Source organism: Dasypus novemcinctus, chromosome 3 (genome assembly GCF_030445035.2).
Source record: "Dasypus novemcinctus isolate mDasNov1 chromosome 3, mDasNov1.1.hap2, whole genome shotgun sequence".
Lineage (NCBI taxonomy): Eukaryota > Metazoa > Chordata > Mammalia > Cingulata > Dasypodidae > Dasypus > Dasypus novemcinctus.
The window spans coordinates 43,125,997-43,145,448 of record NC_080675.1 but is presented as its reverse complement, the minus strand read 5'-3'; the positions used below and the strand labels follow the sequence as shown (position 1 = coordinate 43,145,448).

Here is a 19,452-nt window from a genome sequence, read left to right as displayed (position 1 = left end):
TAGAAGAATTAATACCAGTTCTATTTAAACTCTTCCAAAAAATTGAAAAGGAGAGAAAATTACACAACACATTTTATGAAGCCAACATCACCCTAATATCAAAGCTAGATAAAGATACTACAAGAAAAGAAAATTACAGACCAATCTCTCTAATGAACATAGATGCAAAAATTCTTGAGAAAATAGTTGCAAATTGAGTCTAGCAGCATATGAAAAGAATAATGCATCATAATCAAGTGTATTTTATTTCCTGGTATGTAAGAGTAGTTCAACATAAAAAGAAACCAATTAATGTAATATACCACATTAATAAATGGAAAGGGGAAAACCACATGATCATCTCGATGCAGAAAAGACATTTGACAAAATCCAGCATCCTTTCTTGATAAACACACTTCAAAAGATAGGTACAGAAGGAAAGTTCCTCAACATAATAAAGGGTATATATGAAAATTCCACAGCCAACATTTTACTCAGTGGGAAGAGGTTGAAAGTTTTGCCTCTAAGAACAGGACCAGACAAGTATGTCCACATTGTGCTAGAAGAGAAATTAGGAAAGAAAATGAAATAAAAGTTATCCAAATTGGAAAAGAAGAAGTAAAACTCTCACTATACACAGATGACACAGTAGTAGTATATTTAGAAAATCCCAAAATATCTACAACAAAGCTATTAGAAATAATAAATGAGTTCAGCAAAGTTGCAGGATACAAGATCAACATGGAAATAGAGTAGTGTTTCTATACACTAGTAATGAGCATGCCAAGGAGGAAATCAAGAAATAAATTTCATATTCAATAGTAACAAAAAGATTAAAATATCTAGAAATCAATTTAACCGGGAATGTAAAGGATCTGTATTCAGAAAACTAAGAAACACTGCTAAAAGAAATCGAAGAATACCTAAACAAATTAAAGGACATTCATGTTCATGGATTGGAAGACTAAAGATTGTGAAGATGCCAATTCTACCCTAACTGATTTATAAATTCAATGCAATACCAATCAAAATTCCAACAACCTACTTTACATTAGTAGAAAAGTCAATTATCAAATTTATTTGGAAGGGAAAAGAGTCCCAAATAGCCAAAAACATCCTAAAAAAGAAGAGCAAAATCAGGACTCATGCTTCCTGACCTTGAAGTCTATTAGCTACAGTTGTCAAAACAGCATGGTATTGGCATAAAGATAGACACACTGTTCAATGGAATCAAATTGAGAGTTCAGACATAGACTCTCACCTCTATAGGACCATATGATAAGCTTTTTGATAAGCTTACCAAGTTCACATTTGTGGGACAGAACAGTCTTTTCAACAAGTGGTGCTGGGAGAACTGAATATCCATAACCAAAAGAATGAAAGAGGATACCAATCTCACTCCTTGTACAACAATCAACCAAAATGGATCAAAGACCTAAATATAAAAGCCAGAACCATAAAACTCCTAGAAGATAATGTAGGGAAATATCTACAAGATATAGGTTTGGGTCTCTTAAACCTTACATCCAAAGCACGAGCAACAAAAGAAAAAACAGATAAATGGGACCATCTCAAAATTAAACAGTTCTGCACCTCAAAGGACTTTGTGAAGAGAGTAAAAGGGCAGCCTACTCAATGGGAGAAAATATTTGGAGCTCACACATCCAACAAGGGTCTAATATCCATAATAAATAAAGAGATCCTATAACTCAACAATAAAAAGACAAATGATTTTTTTTAACAGGCAAAAGACATTTTTCTAAAGAAGAAATACAAATGGCAAAAAAAAAAAAACACATGGAAAACCACTCAACAACACGGGCTATTAGGGAAATGCAAATCAAAGCTACAGTGAGGGAAGCGGATGTGGCTCAACTGATAGAGCGTCCGCCTACCATTTAGGAGGTCCAGAATTCGAACCCAGGACCTCCTGGCCTATGTGATGAGCTGGCCCACGCACAGTGCTGCTGCGCACAAGGAGTGCCATGCCATGCAGGAGTGTCTCCTGCATGGGGGAGCCCCACACGCAAGGAGTGTGCCCCGCAAGGAGAGCTGCCCTGTGCAAAAAGAGCGCAGCCTTCCCAAGAGTGGCGCCGCACACACAGAGAGCTGATGCAACAAGACGATGCAATAAAAAAGACAGATTCCCAGTGTTGCCGAGAATGCAAGCAGACACAGAAGAACACACAGTGAATGGACACAAGAGAACAGACAACGGGGGGGGGGGGGGGGGGGGGAGGGAGGGGGTGGAAGAAGGGGAGAGAAATAAACAAAATAAATCTTTAAAAAAAACCCAAAAAACAAAGCTATAGTGATATATCATTTCACATCTACTAGAATGGCCACTATTAAAATAGAAAACTACAAGTGTTGGAGAGGATATGGAAAGATAGAAATGCTTTCTCACTGTTGGTGAGAATGTAGAATAGTACAGCCACTGGGGAAAGTCTGTTTGGTGGTTCCTAAGGAAGTTAGATAGAGCATGTGACCCAGCAATACTGCTCCGAGTTATATCCCAGAAGAGCTGAGAACAGTGACATGAACAGACATCTGCACACCGATGTTCATAGTGACATTATTCACATTTGCCAACAAATGGAAACAACCCGTGTATCCATCTACTGACAAATGGATAAACAAATTGTCTTATACACACAATGGAATATTATTCACCTGTAAGAACAAATGAAGTCCTGGAGCATATGCGAGCATATGAACCTGGAGGACATTGTGTTGAGTGAAGCAAGCCAGGCATGAAAGGACAAATATTTTATGATTTCGCTGTTGTGAACTAATTATAATGAGCAAACTAATGGAGTTAATAGCTAGACTATAAGTCACCAGAGGATAGAATGTGGTTAGAGAACGGAAAGCTGAGGTTTAATCTGTGCAGAAATGGTAAAAAGTTGTTTGGAAATGTTTGGAAATGGACAGAAATGGTGAAAGCATATCGTAGGATTTGTAATTAATAGCACTAACATATGGGTATGATAGTAGTTTGGGGCTTTTTTGTTGTTTTTTTTTAGTAATGAATATGCTCTAATATTGATTGAAATGTTGAATGTACAACTTGGTGATTATACCAAATGCCACTGATCATAAACTTCAGATAAATTATATGGTTTATGAACAAAAAAAAATAGGGTTGGTTCAAGAGAAAATACACCAAATGTAAGGTATTGACTATAGTTAGTAGGAATACTTTGATGATGTTCTTATTTGTTACAAATGTTTCACAACAATCAATGCAAGGTATTTGTGGTGGGATAATGTATGGGAGCCCTGTATGATATGATGTTATGCATGTTTGTTTTGTAAATTCTCAACCTTTACTATACACTTATTGTTTATGTACGTTCATGTGTGAATTTTTTTAATTAAAAAAATATATTCCTCACTCCCCCCAAAAAAATACAGCATTCCCATATCCCCTATTGTTGACACTTTGCATTAGTGTTGCACATTTGTTAAAACTGTTGAGAGAATATTAAAGTTTCGTTAATAACTATAGTCTACAGTTTATGTTGGTCTATTTTTCCCATAAACACTATTATCAACACCTTGTATTAGAGTGATACATTTGTTATTACTCATGAAAGTCTGTTTTTATATTTGAACTATTAACTATAGTCCATCATTTATAATAAGTTTCACTGTGTCATGCAGTCCTATATTTTCTTAATTTTTATTCTAGTAACATGTGTGACCCAAAATTTCCCCCTTTAACCACATTCATGTATATAATTCAGTGCTGTTAATTACACTCACAGTAATGTGCTAGCATCACAACCATCCATTTCCAAACTTTACAAGCAACCTAAATAGACTTCTATACCAGTTAAGCATTCTCTACTCACAGCCCAAACCATGGATTCTAGCTCTATGTATTTGCTTATTCTAATTATTTCATATCAGTGAAATCATACAGTATTTGTCCTTTTGGATCTGACTTATTTCACTCAACATAATGTCTTCAGGGTTCATCCATGTTGTCGCATGTATCAGGACTTCATTCCTTTTTACAACTAAATAATATTCCATATATGCATATACCACGTTTTGTTTATTTTTTTTTAAAGATTTATTTTTTATTTATTTCCTTCCCCTTCCCAGTTGTCTGCTGTGTCCATTCACTGTGTGTTCTTCTGTAACACACAGGACAAGAATACAGCTTATATTCTTGCAAGCAGCACCGGAAATCTGTCTCTTTTTGTTGCGTCATCTTGCTGAGTCAGCTCTCCGTGTGTGCGGCGCCATTCTGGGCAGGCTGCACTTTTTCATGTGTGGTGGCTTTCCTTACAGGGCAAACTCCTTGCACGTGGGGCTCCCCTACGCGGGGGACACCCCTGCGTGGCACAGCACTCCTTGCCCGCATCAGCACTGCATGTGGGCTAGCTCACCACACGGGTCAGGAGGCCCTGGGTTTGAATCCTGGACCCCCCATGTGGTAGGCAGACACTCTGTCTGTTGAGCCAAATCTGCTTCCCCACATTTTGTTTATGTATATATCTGTTGATGGACATTTGAGTTGCTTCCATCTTTTGGCAATTGTGAATAATGCTACTGTGAAATCAGTGTGCAAATATCTGTTTGAGTACCTGCTTTCTGTTCTTCTGGGTATACTCCTAGTAGAGAGATTTCTAAATAATAAGGTAATTCTGTACTTAGCTTTCTGAGGAACTGCCAAACTGTCTTCTACAGCAACTGCACCATTTCACATTCCCACCAGCAATGAATGAGTGTTCCGATTTTTCTGCATCCTCTCCAACTCTTGTGAGTTTCTGTTTGTTTGTTTGTTTGTTTGTTTTAATGTAGCTATTCTAGTGCCTGTGAAATGGTATCTCATGGTTTTGCTTTGCATCTCCCTAATAGTGATATTGAGCATCTTTTCATGTGCATTTTAGCCATTTGTATTTCCTCTTTGGGGAAAAGTCTATTCATATCTTTTGCCCATTTTTAATTGGGTTGTTTGTCTTTTTATTAACAAGTTGTAGTGTTTCCTTATATACTCTAGATATTAAACCTTTACCATATGTGTGGTTCCCAGATATTTTCTTACATTTAGTAAGTTTTCTCTTCACTTTCATAACAAAGTACTTGGATATGCAAATCTATTTAATTTTGAAGAGTTCCCATTTATCTGTTTTTTTGTTGTTGCTTGTGTTTTGGGTGTAAAGTCTAAGAAATCATTGCCTAACAAAAGATCCTGAAGGTGGTTCCCTATTTTTTCTTCTAGGAGTTGAGTAATCCAGTTTCTTATATTTTGAGTTAATTTTTATATATGGTGTGAGATGGAGTCCTCCTTCATTCTTTTTCATGTGGATATCCAGTTCACCCAGCACCATTTGTTGAAGAAACTATTCTTTTCCGATTGCATGGACTTGGCCATCTTGTCAAAAATCAATTGACCATAGATGTGATGATCTGTTTCCAAACTCAATTAGATTCCATTGGTTGATATATATATTATTGTGCCAGTATCGTGCAGTTTGACCACTAGCTATGTAATAAGCTAAAGTGCCACTAAAGTGCCAGAAACTGTGAGACTTTCATCTTTGTTCTTTTTCAAAATGTTTTGGCTATGTGGGGCCCCTTATCCTTCCATATAAATTTGATAATTTAGCTTTTCCATTTCTGCAAAGTAAGCTGTTGGAATTTTCCTTGGGACTGCATTGAATCTGGAAATCATTTTGGGTATTCTTGACATCTTAACAATACTTATTCTTCCAGTTCACAAATGCAGAATATCCTTCCCTTTATTTGAAACCTCTTTGATGTCTTTTTCTTTTTTTAAAGATTTTTTTATTTATTTCTATCCCCTCCCCCCGCCACACAGTTGTCTGCTCTCTGTGTCCATTCGCTGTGTGTTCTTCTGTGTCTGCTTCTATTCTTGTCAGCAGCCCGGGAATCTGTGTCTCTTTTTGTTGAGTCATCTTGCTGAATCAGCTCTCCGTGTGTGCAGTGCCACTCCTGGGCAGGCTGCACTTTCTTTCTCACTGGGCGGCTCTCCTTACGGGCACACTCCTTGCATATGGGGCTCCCCTACACAGGGGATACCCCTGCATGGCACAGCACTCCTTGTGCGCATCCACACTGTGCGTGGGCCAGCTCCACACGGGTCAAGGAGGTCCTGGGTTTGAACCGCAGACCTCCCATGTGGTATAGGCAGACGCTCTATCCATTGAGCCAAGATCACTTCCCTCTTTGATTTCTTTTAGCAATTTTTTATAGTTTTCTCTATATAGGTCCTTTATATCCTTGGCTAGATTTATTCATAGATATCTGATTCTTTTAATTGCTATTATAAATGGAACTTTTTTTCTTGATTTCCTCCTCAGATTGCTCATTACTACTGCATAGAAATACTACTGATCTTCACATATTGATCTTGTACCCTGCTACATTGTTGACTTAGTTTATTAGCCCTACTAACTTTCTTGTAGTTTTTCAGGGCATTCTGTATATTAGGATCCTGTCTTCTGCAAATAGTGAAAGTTTTACTTCTTTTGAATGCCTTTTATATCTTTTTCTTACCTAACTGCTCTGCCTAGAACTTCCAGTACAATGCTGAATAATAGTGGTAACATTGGGCATCCTTGTCTTAAGCCAGGTCTTAGAGGGAAAGCTTTCAATCTTTCACCACCGAGTATTATATTAGCTGTGGGTTGTTCATATATGCCTTTTATCATGTTGAGGAATTCCTATTTTTTAAAATTACTCTTTTTGTTCAATTGTTTCACCTCCAGGAAAAAGCTTCCTTTCCTCTTTTCTTTCTCCAGGAATCCTGATCTGTTCTATTTGTGTGTGTGTGTGCGCGTGTGCAGAATTTTCTCCCCAGCTCCTATGATCTGTTTAAATTCTCTCCCTCACTCAGTGCCCCCTTTTCCTTACACTTTTTAGTTCTGGGACTTATCCAGTCTTATAGCAGTTCAGTTAAACACCCCTCTCCCCCATGATTTGCCCCTTTGTTATCTTCTGAGTTTTATGGTTTATAGTTGCTATGTTTAGGTCCTTGATTTGTTCTAAGTTCATTTTTGTATATGGCATGAGGTAGAGGTCCAACTTCATTCTTTTGCGTGTGGGTATACAGTTTTCTCACACCATTTGTTGAAGAGACTATTCTTGCATGTACTTGGCACCCTTGTCAAATATCAGTTGGCCATAGATGTGTGGGTCTATTTCTGAACTTTCAATTATTTTCCATTGGTGTATTTGTCTGCCTGTATGCCAGGACCACATTGTTTCAGTAACTGTAGATTTGTAGTACGTTTTGAAATTGTGAAGTGTGAGTTCTCCGAATTTGTTCTTTTTCTAAGTTGTTTTAGCTGTTTGGGGCTCCTTGAATTTAAGTATTGACTTTTGCATTTTCACAAAATTTTGATAGGGTCTGTGTTGAATCTGTAGTTGGTGACAATGTATTGACATATTGGATAGTAGTGACATAGTAACAATATTAAGTTTTCCAAATCATGAGCATGGGTATCTTACTATTTATTTATGTCTCCTTTAATTTCTTTCAGCAGTGTTATATAGTTTTCAGTGTTTATCCTTAGTTAAATTTATCCCTAGATATTTAATTCTTTTAGATATTATTGTAAATGGAATTGTTTTCTTAATTTCCTCTTAATATTGTTCATTATTACTATATGGAAACAGTTGATTTTTTTAATGTGATAAGTTTTTATTACTTTTATTTATCAATAAAATAAATACTTGCTACGTAAAGCAGTCCTACCTGAAAATGTAAATACACTGTACATGGTTTAAGAATGAATTTTTCTATTGAATATATGTACCATTTAGCTTTGTAAGATATAAATTTTTTTATTATCATGTAACATTTATAAAGCTGGCTTAAGGGAGCGGCTCAAACAGTTGAGTTCCTTCCTCCCACATGGGAGGTCCCAGGTTCGGTTCCTGAAAAAACAAAGGAAAACAAACAAACAGTAAACAGAATGGTCGAAAAGACCAATTCTGGGAAGCCAATGTGACTCAGGTTAGTGCCAGCTTCCCACATGTGAGGTCCTGGGTTCAATCTCTCGCCCCTGGTACCTCAAAAAAAAAAACTTTAAAAAAAAGATAGCTCAAGATAAGAAATCTGTAGGTAAGAATATAAAATACTGCATTAGTTGGTACACTTTTAAATATTAATATACATGTATTCTATAACCTGAATCTATTTAACAGGAACATTAGCCTTTTCTCTGTTGTTTTTGTTTTTTCCCTAATTATATGGCCTGACTTTGTAGAGTATAAGTTCTCAACTGGGGTGGCTTTGACCCTCAGGGGACATCTGGCAATATCTGACATCGTTTTGTTTGTTGCAACCGAGGAAGAAGGGTGATACTAGCTTATAATAGGAGAGGCCAGGGATGCTGCTAAATATTTTACAATGCACTGGACAGTCCCCAAAACAAGAATTATCTGGCCCTAAATGTCAATAATGCTGGGTTAAGAACCCTGTTATAGAGTATAACACAATCCCATTTTATGAATAGCTCCTGTGTCCACTGTAAGCCTGAAATCATTAACTTTACTAATTGCCAAGACGATTAAAAGATTTAACTTAGTCAATATACATGTCTGCTCATTACCAAAATCAGTGATTAATTTTAAATATCAAATGATATTCCAGAATGGTTAAACCACAAAATCAATTTAGAATGACAGAGATTAGAATATATACCATTCAGTTTCCCTTGAGTCTTCTCTATTAATTTACTTGTTGATGCTTAAAAGTTAAATGGCACTGTTTTGAGGTAGCTAAGCAAATAGCTTTTTTGCACATTTTATTGACCATGATTTTTTTTTAAATTTATTCCCCCCCCTCCTCCTTGCAGCTTTCTTGTTTTCTGCTCTCTTTGTCCATTTGCTGTGCTTTTTTTAGTGGCTTCTTGTCTCCCTTTGTTGTGTCACCCTGCTGCACCAGCTCTCCACGGGAACAGGTCGTCAGCTCTCTGCGGGCGTGGGCCAACTTGCCTTCACAAGGAGGCCTTGGGACGTGAACCCAGGGCCTCCCACGTGGTAGACTGGAGCCCAATTGATTGAGCCACAGCCACTTCCCTTGACCATGAATTTTTAATAAAACAACAACGATGTGCAAAGTATCTGGCAAAGCACAAAGTGCTCTGTCCATGTTCTGAAAATGTTTATCACAGTATTAAAAATGAAAAGCTTCCCTTATTTGTTCAGATTTGTCATGAGTCTGTTTTTCAACCAATTAAATTTATTTGTATTCTCTCTATTTTACAATATCTCATAAATGTCTTCCTTTACAAAGAACAGTACACATATATGGGGTATATGATATAAAATTAAGAAGTTGGTAGTCTTTTCTACCCAAATTCTAGATGTAAATATATCAGTGTACCAAATGAGTTTTCCTATTAGAGAAACAAATTTTTTTTAAAATCATCCTTCTAAGTTTACTATGTAGAAATTCTCAGTATTTTACTAATCATTCATCCACAATTTCACATTCTGTACATTTTCTCATGTTCAGTAAACTGATTCAAATAATTTAAATTATCCCACCTTTAAAGAGAAAAGTCTCCAATAATTTGAAAACATGGCGATATCTTAATTTCACCATTGGCTACTTTTTTCAGAAGTTCTTCTAGTTTTTCCTTTGACACACAACAGTTGCTTTTAATCTCATTAGGATCTGGGTCCAAATTATACTCTTCCACACAAACAAAATATAATCAATTTCATGTTCACACCAAGTACCATCATATTGAGCCTTATAGTGAATTTTTGTTATATAACTGATTCCTTCTGGAGGAACCTCTTCCATGGGAATTACTAATTCATCTTTTAAACACTTCTATGCTGCTCATCTTACTCCAATTGCATAATTTTCTTCCAGTTTTCCTGGGTTACTTAATAGATGACAGCAATAAGTCTTGGTAAAACAACCTGGAAAGATAATTTTAGCATCTTATCTCTGCTGTAGAAGGAGCTTATTTTCGGTATTAAACAAGAAGACACTAAAAGTTAGGAGTAATAATTCTTTGTCAATGTTTTCATTCAAGTGACAATTCTTTTTTATCTCAGCTCCAATCTTATTGTAGTTTTCATCAATAATAATACACATCTCTGCCAGAAGGTGAATTTGTTGTTCATCAGATTGCTGGGTTTATTTCAGGCAGTTATAGTATGTCTGATCTGTCCTTAAGTACTCGTGCTCCTACAACAGCAGGCCCCTGGGTCGCTGAGCTGGGTGATGAGAATGCCAGCTCAACACAGTTGATTTTTGCATGTTTATCTTATACCCTGCCACTTTGCTGAATTTATTAATTCTGGTAGTGTCCTTATGGAGTCCTTTGAATTATATATCTATAAGATCATGTTGTCTGCAAATAGAGATAGTTTTACTTCTTCCTTTTCAATTTGAATACCTTTTATATGTCTTTTTCTTTTCTAATTACTGACTAGAACTTTTAGTACCATCATTGAATAACAGTGGCTCAGAAATATTTATTGAGGAACAAAGTTTGAAAACACTGTGCCTCTCTGCTTTTTATCTTCTAAATAAATAAATTGTTTCTTTAATATATCCCCATGTGGTTTATTTACCTAATTCTGGAATGTTTTTCTTAACTTTTTATTTGCGAAAGCTAATAATAATTCCTTAAGCAGTATTTCCCTTTGATTTAAATTTTATCCTATTTGTTTTGTTTTCTTAAATCTTCACGTTTTTATTTTATGTTAAAAATTGTGACTCATTTATTACTTGTAAACAATCTTTTTAGCTTCTGCATTATAGTTCGTTTAGCCAAAAACATTAAGTTAATGATGTGTCGTGAACTATTTCGTGAAACAGACATGTATTTCCTTTGAGTCTCTTCCTTATGATGTGTCCTTTTACTTTCTTGGGTATAACACTTGAAATTATTTGTTCTCATGGTTAGATTTACCATGTATGTAATAATGACTCTCAATTTTAGACCAACTTCTCTCCCAAAGTCCAGATTCCACTTGCTGTTAACATACTGGATGACCCCCAATGTCCTGTTGTCATTTCACATTTCCCCCAGCAGAAACAAAATTTAGTATCCTTCCCCCAAAATTGTTTCACTTCCTATATTCTCTCTAAGTTAATGATACTTCCACTTACCCTAATACCCAAATTTGAAACCTCACCTTTGTATTTACCTTCTCCCTTCCAAAGCACAATCAGTCACAGAACCTTCTAAATATCCTTTTTCCAATTCCTGCTGCATTCGTTCAGGCCTTCTTCATCATTTACATTTAGCCTTGCAATAGCATACTAACTGCTCCTCCTGGCTCTAGTCTCTCTCCCTTCCAGTCCGCCATCAGTCAAGTCCATTTTGATCAGAATTGTGTTGAAAATGTAAATCACATTGAATAATATTAACATCTTAAGTCTTCTAACCCATGAGCCTAAATGTCTATACCTTTTTTTAGATCTTTCATTTCTTTCAGCAATATTTTGTAGTTTTCAGTGTGCAAGTCTGTTACCTCCTTAATTAAATTTATTCCTAGATATTTTATTCTTTTAGAGCCTATTGTAAATGGAAGTACCTTCTTTTTCCTTTTCAGATTGCTCATTGCTGGTATATAGAAACACAACTAATTTTTGCATGTTGATCTTGTACACTGCTGATCAACTTTGTGAAATCCATTTATTAGCTCCAGTAGCTTTGTTGTGGATTTTTTTCCAGCATTTCCTATATAATAGGATCATATCATCTGTGAAGAGAAATAGTTTTACTTCTTCCTTACCAATCTGTGTGCCTTTTTTATAATGTTGAATAGCAGTGGTGAATGAGAGTATACTTGTCTTGTACCTGATCTTAGGAGGAAAGCTTTCAGTCTTTCACTGTTGCCTATCATGCTATCTGTGGGTTTTTCGTATATGCCCTTTATCATGTTGAGGAATTTTCCTTCTATTCCTACTTTTCTGAGTGTTTTTATCAAGAAAGGTTTCTCAATTTTTTTTTCAGTTACTTTGCTCAATCAATTGAGGTGATCATGTGGTTTTTTTCCTTCTTTCTATTAATATGGTAAATTGCATTGATTTTCTTCTGTTGAAACCACCTTTACATTCTTGGGATAAATCCCACTTCGTCATAGTGTGTAATACTTTTAATGTACTGTTGCATTCAGATTGCTAGTATTTTTTTGAATATTTTGTATTTTTAGGAGGTACCAGGAATTGAACCGAGGTCCTCATACATACAAAGCAGGCACTCAACCACTGGGCTACATGCACTCCCCAATGAAAGCTGGGTTGTTTGTTTGTTTTAGGAGGTAGGGGGCATTGAACCCAGGACCTCATACATGGGAAGCAGGCGCTCAACCACTTGAACTACATCTGCTCCCTTGTTGAATATTTTTGCATCTATATTTTTAAGGGACATTGTTCTGTGATTTTCTTTTTTTTAATTATGTCTTTAGCTGGCTTTGGTGTTAGAATGATGCTGCCTTCATAGAATGAATTAGAAGTGTTGAAATATTACCTGTTTCACTTCTCTGCTAAAAAATCGTGAGTGGTTCTTCATTTCCTGCAGTATTAAGTCCCTTCAAAATCTTTCCTTAACTGAATTGACCAGTCTTATGCCATGTATTTAATCTTTTCTACCTACAACCTCTAAACTCATTGGACAATTCCTCACTCTCTAATAGTACTTTCAAATCTCTGTGATTTGGTTTATTCTATTTTTCCAGTTTCAAGTGTTCCTCCCCTTTTTCTCATTATTTTAAAGTCCAACTCAGTTGTCCCCTCCTCTCTGAAACCTTACACAATTTGTCCCATCAGAATTAGTTATTCCTTTTTCTGTGTTATCATACGTAGTATTTTGTTTTTATGTCAAACTATAAGCATAAAATAGTCTTTTAATTTTCCTTTAAAACAGCCTGATTCGTGTGTTTCATAAGACTGTGGAACATAAGAATCTCATTTATGTCGGCATTACTCCCTTTTTTGTGTCTGCCTTATTTCACTCAATGTGATGTGTTCAAGGTTCATCCATGTTATATCATGAATCAGAAATGACTGATATTTTTGAAGGTTATAAATTAGTTATTTTGTACAATATCCTCAAAGTTTGATATTTCTGATGTTTCCTGATAATTGGATTCATATTATGCATTTTTGTAGGAATACCTCAAATATGATATTATATCCTTCTTCTTATGGCATTCTACTATAAGAAAGAGTTTTATTTATTCATTTATTTGTATTACATACTCGTGGATTCTTATTTTATTCAATGGATTATAATCTGCCATTCTTCTCATTTACTTTGATACTCAAGTGGTCCGAGGTTTCACCAAAAAAGGAACTCTTTAAGCTGGCTCCAAGGTTCTTTTGACTTGTCCACATCATTGAGTACTGTATGTCTTTACTGAAGGTAATTATGAAGGAAGAGTATTAATTTGCCAGAAAAACAAAGAGATGAGATAAAAATTATTCCTGGTAGAGAGAATATTGTATGCTAAGGCAGGAAAATACGAAATAGTACAGTATATTCTGATACCCACAGTATGTCAGCTTTCTAAGTGATGGAGTAATGAGTGATGCAGCTGAAAGAGTAAACAAGTAAAAGTAAAAGTCTTATATACTAATCTAAGGAATTTGAATTTCATTCTTTGGGTGGTAGTGAACCACTGATAAAATAGAACAAACATTTTATGACAGCAATGCCATTTTATAATCTTGAAGCACAGAAATTGATTCTAGGAGAGCTTTCCTTTAATTTTTCTTATTCAGCCTGAGAAAATAATCATTCTTTCAGCCATGTTTTCCAGGTTTTGTCAGAAATACTATAAGGTTTATTATCTTGAATAAACAAGTAGAAACACATAAAATTATTAATTGAAGATAATACAAGAGATTATTTTCAGATATATAAAGTGCCCTATATTCCTGAGCTTATGAATCCTACCATTGCCAGTGTTTCCCTAGAGCTTTAAACGCAATTTCTCTTAATTGGAGTGATTTCTATGAAGGACTAAATGTTTTATGTACATCTGTACTACAACATTCTTTGAATTACCAAAGGCCCTAACTATTTAACCTGAATACATTCCTATCATATATGTTCTTTCAGTTTCCTAGAAAAGTTTTTCATTATCTTAAGTGGGCTGCTTTTCAGAAAGGTCCAGAAAATATAAATATAATAAATTCAAATTGTAAATTCATGGGATATTGAGTCAGTAATGTTAATAAGGTAGAACAAATCTCTTGAGATTTTCAGTGTATCTAAAGAATGAACAATGATTTATGCTTTATATAGTTTGGGGAACTCTTCTACTGATTGCTTTAGAAAATAAAGTTTCTTCCTGGGGCTTTTCAGTTTAATCAAGAATCTGCGCGAGCATCTTGTTTTATACTGTATTCTGGTCTATGATCTGAAAGTATTTTTTCTTCATTTACTTTTTTTAAAAAAATACATTACATAAGTGATACAGAAAAAATGTAGGGGCTTCCTATATGCCCCACTTCCTTCCTCTCCCACGTTTTCCCACATTAACAATATCCTTCATTAATATGGTACATTTGTTACCATTGAACACATTTTGGAGCATTGCCACTAAGTGTGGATTATAGTTTACATTATAATTTAAACTCTCTCTCACACAATTTTGTAAGCTATGACAAGATATATTATGGCCTATATCTGTCCTTCAAACATCATTCAGGACAATTTCAATGTCCCAAAAATGCCCCCATCTTACACCTATTTTTCCCCTCTTCCTGCCCTCAGAACCCATGGTGGCCACTGCCTCCATATCAATGATAAAAGCTTTTCCATTGCTATTAATAGAATAACTATAAGTCTATAGTAGAATAACAGTAAATCTACTCTAGTCCATTGTTCATTCTGGGGCAGACTTCCAGGGAATATGTGAGTATTCATCCTGCCGTAGTGTGTTTATCAGTGAGTAGAGACCCAAACAATGAGTGGGAAGGTGTTAGCGGCCCATCCTGGGGAGTCCTGCTATGTTCTTAGATTGAGGGGTGGGAGTCTTGAGAACATAGGCAGAACCTAGTAGCGGAGGACAGGCCAGTATGTCAAGCCCTCAATGTTGTTGCAAGTAACCATGAACTTTGTTCTTCAAGGAGTAAAGCTTAGGTGGTTGCCATGGGTCCTGAGGAGAGGAAGAGGGAGGAATAAAATAGATGCAACATGGGGCATTTGGGGGTTTGGAATTGTTTTACATGATCTTGCAATGATGGATACATCTTCATTTACTTTTTTTTAAGATTTATTTTTTTATTTATTTCTTCTCCCCCTGCCCCCACCCCCGTTGTCTGCTCTCTATGTCCATTTGCTGTGTGTTTTTCTGTGTCTGCTTGTATTCTTGTCAGCAGCACCAGGAATCTGTGTCTCTTTTTTGTTGTTGTTGCGTCATCTTGCTGCATCAGTTCTCTGTGTGTGTGGCGCCATTCCTGGGCAGGCTGCACTTTTTTTGCTCTGGGTGGCTCTCCTTACAGGGCATAATCCTTGCATGTGGGGCTCCCCTATGTGGGGGACACCCCTATGTGGCAGGGCACTCCTTGCGCACATCAGCACTGCATGTGAGCGAGCTCACCACATGGGTCAGGAGGCCCTGGGTTTGAACCCTGGACCTCCCATGTGGTAGGCAGACCCTCTATCAGCTGAGCCAGATCTGCTTCCCTTCATTTACTTTTCATTTTAAAAATGGATTTTTCAAACCAAAATGAAACATTGTATATTAAAAATTGACAGGTAAGAAAGGATGCATTGAAGTAGCAAAAATAATTTCATTGGTATAAAACAGCTCCATTTCCAAAGATAGCCATGCTTCAAGAGAAAGGTTACTGCTGCATAACAAGGATCCTTATTTGTTACCCTTTGCTCAGTAGGAAGGAAGCCATATGTACTCACTGTGCCTCTTGAAAGATTTCTAAATCATACATTTTGTTATTAATATTTAAACAGGTTATTGGTGGTGGCAATACCGATTGAGCAACAATACCCTTTTTGCACTGGGGTCTTATATAGTTCTTTAGTGACTATAACTTGCTGCATGGAAGAAAGGAAATCTCAGTTACATTTGAGTATTTTTCCTGCAAAGATTCTGAAATAAAACTTTATCAAACCCATGTCTGGACTTATAAACCAGAAAATATAAAAGAGGGAAGCGGACTTGGCCCACTGGATAGGGTGTCCATCTACCACATGGGAGGTCCGCGGTTCAAACCCCGGGCCTCCTTGACCTGTGTGGAGCTGGCCCATGCGCAGTGCTGATGTGCCCAAGGAGTGCCGTGCCACGCAGGGGTGTCCCCCGCGTAGGGGAGCCCCATGCGCAAGGAGTGCACCCTGTAAGGAGAGTCGCCCAGCACCAAAGAAAGTGCAGCCTGCCCAAGAATGGTGCCGCACACACAGAGCACTGACACAACAAGATGATGCAACAAAAAGAAACACAGATTCCTGTGCTGTTGACAACGGAAGGGGAAAAAAAGAACATGCAGCAAATGGACACAGAGAACAGACAACTGGGGTGGTGGGGGCAGGGAGGGTGGAAAGGGGAGAGAAATAAATGAAATAAATCTTTGGAAAAAAAAAGAAAATATAAAAAGATATAAAATAAGTTTTACTTATGGAAACAGATTTATTAGAGAAACCCCTAGATCATCCATCTGTGGTAACTTTAGAATTGCTTTAATCCTAGAAATCTGCTTCAGAAAATTAAACCCATTTCAGAGAAATCTGTCAATTTAGGTGTTATAATAATCCAACTTGTTATTTGCTCAGTTCAGACAACTGCTAGTGGGGAAGATGTCTAGAGCCTACCCTCAGCCCCTTATAAACGTCTTGTATCCTAAAGCACTTTGTAGTTTATTTTTGCCAAACTAGTTAGCCTATATTACAAATTATCAGTAAAAATCATACCTCACCAGCTAATTTAACTATCATAAATTAGAAGAACTGTCCATTGAACACTATGATCTTCTCAATACAATGTGTGTTTTCAGGTTTTTGTTTTGTTTTGTTGTGTGAATGAGTTGAATGGTCTTTATGACTATTGGTATCCATTTCTAAGGTAGCTATCAGAATGTTTTGTGACCATAAAATAGTTTTTGCTTTTAGGAAACTGTTTTCTCTCTCTCTAAACTAAGCTTCCTTTAATTATAACCTTCTTAACTTTTTAAAAATTATTCTCTCCTTCCTTTCCTTCTATCTAAATGGATTTTATGGACTATACAATAAAAACTGTCAGCTGGCCTTGAAGAGACAAAAGTGGATGCTTTTTCTCCTTGCTAATTTCTCTTATATTAGACTTCTATGCTGGCCTCAGAATCAAAAGAGGAATGGTGTATAGAGAGAACAATGTGTGGTTCTTCCTCTTACCTGTTTGAGTTCTCTAATGGCCCAAGGCAGCCAAAGTACTTTGGGGCTGTAATGTACAGAATAAGAGAAGTCAAAGATAACTATTCTTAAGTTTTCTGAAGTTTTCTTTGTGAAGCTCCTTGCAAATCATTGGTGTCAATATCAGAAAATAGTTGAAAATGTATTCCTTTAAAAAATGGAAATATAACTATTTTCTTATCAGACGTATTTGGAAATGCTTGCCTTCTAAAAATGGGCAGTCCTTGGGAGGCCTTTCTAAGGGGCCTTGAGCTGTATATGTGAATGCTGTGCATCCTCAGCCTGGGCCTCCAGTTTCTAGTACTTCTCTGTGTATGTCCCTGGTACTATCCCTGGAGTATTGTTTATCTCATTTGGTTTGAAAATGCAAGTATAAGATCACCTAGATCAATGGTTTTCTAACTTATTTTAGCTGAATCTTTTTTTTTTTTCTCGTATATATAGAATCAAGTTTGCCCTTCTTAATTTGTGAAATAGCTAAATGTTACTACTGTGTAATTTCAAGTGGATCATGAAAAGCCTTTGGGCCTATAAAAGGTGCTCAGTAAATATTCATTGAAAACACACAGATACACACACATACCTGCTAATGTGCCAGAGTATTTAAAATACTCCTCCTTTGAGACATTTCTTTCAGTTACCTTATTACTTATTTAGAAGACCCATGTTTTAAAAGGCAAATAATTTAGTCAGGGAGCAACATTAATCCATTAGATCAAAGTTTGTTTCACTTTATCACTTGAGGTCTGTAAATATTGAAGGGCTTAGAAAAACAAAAACAGAAGCGGAAGCTCTAATTTCCTTTTCTGTTCCCAGCTTTGGACTATTTTTTTGCTTATTCATCTATACTCCAAGCATTTATTAATAGTAAGCACCTATTCTAAGTATAAGGAAGGCATTATTCTAAAAGAGGTGAAAGATACAAAAATTAATAAGTTATAGTCCCTGCCCTTGAGGGTCAGGTGAAATATTTAAATCTCTATAAAATAAAATAGAGAGTGGTAAGTGCCCTAAAAGAAGTATAAACAGCATACAAAATTGTTTCAGAGATGAGGAAGATTTTTCAAGCTGGTATATATCCACACTACAATTTCCAAACAACTCAAAGAAAACTACCAGTCTCTATTGTTAGAGAACCATCAGGTGGTTTACTACCCTCTCACTCTTATTACTTATTTATTTTCATGTATTTTCTTTCTCCAGGGCTGTAATGTTCTTCATGGTAGAGTATATCTTACTTTGTGTGTCCCCAGTCCCTTTCTACATCTGTTTCATAAATGTACTCAACAAATATTTACTGAATGTATGTGCATATCACCAGTAATCAAGCAGCTACCTAATAAGAAAACTTTTCTCTCTACTACAAAACATATTCAGTGGAATAGTTTTATCCTCAAAAATTAAATAGATTTGAAAGGGAAGTCTTTTGTAATAATTATATACAGTTTGCACCATAAAGAAAGTAAAACATCACAGAAAAAGGTCATATCTAAGATCTATAAACCTGAATAAAAAGCAGAAGTGGATATCCCAATCATTCTTTCCATTTACACTGGTTCTAAAAATAGGTGTTTTAACATTTGAATGAGTAGGACAGGACCTCTGAGAAAGTGAGTTATAAATACATTCACATTTCAATTATAAGCGAATGATAAATCACATGTAATCCTTTTTTAAGGGTCACCTACAATTTTGAATAGAAAATATTATTCAAATTTAGTGCTGTATAATCTCAAAGGTCCTTCAAGCTTAGAAAATTTTGTAATTTTCTGATTGCCCACAGAAAGAAATGTCATATTAAGAGTATGAATGTCTATATATGCACTTTTCTATGAGTAATTATGGCAATGTCATTTATCTTTCAATAAAATATCTTTGAGGCAGTGTCTTTCAGTCAATTCAGTGAACATGTCTGGACAGTTGCTCGGGTAGGTGAAATGTACTCAATTTAATAATATGCAATCACCAGAAACTCACAGACTACTGGGGGATATATACAACTATTATTAAGTGGTTTGTTTAAAGAGATGGGAGCTTATTTGTCTCACATATCGAAAGTCTGGAGAACAAGGATATGTACTTACATATACCCACCTTGAGTATAGTA

The 19,452-nt window shown here is 36.0% G+C and overlaps 1 protein-coding gene and 1 pseudogene across 22 annotated transcripts in view; one reads left to right on the top strand and one right to left on the bottom strand.

Annotated features, from left to right (window-relative positions):
- The window catches only part of GPHN (gephyrin), an 801,248-nt gene that overhangs the window by 625,715 nt on the left and 156,081 nt on the right, over positions 1–19,452 (top strand). The gene's annotated exons all lie outside the window — the stretch shown is intronic.
- Positions 9,453–10,127, bottom strand: LOC139438093 (isopentenyl-diphosphate Delta-isomerase 1-like; annotated as a pseudogene).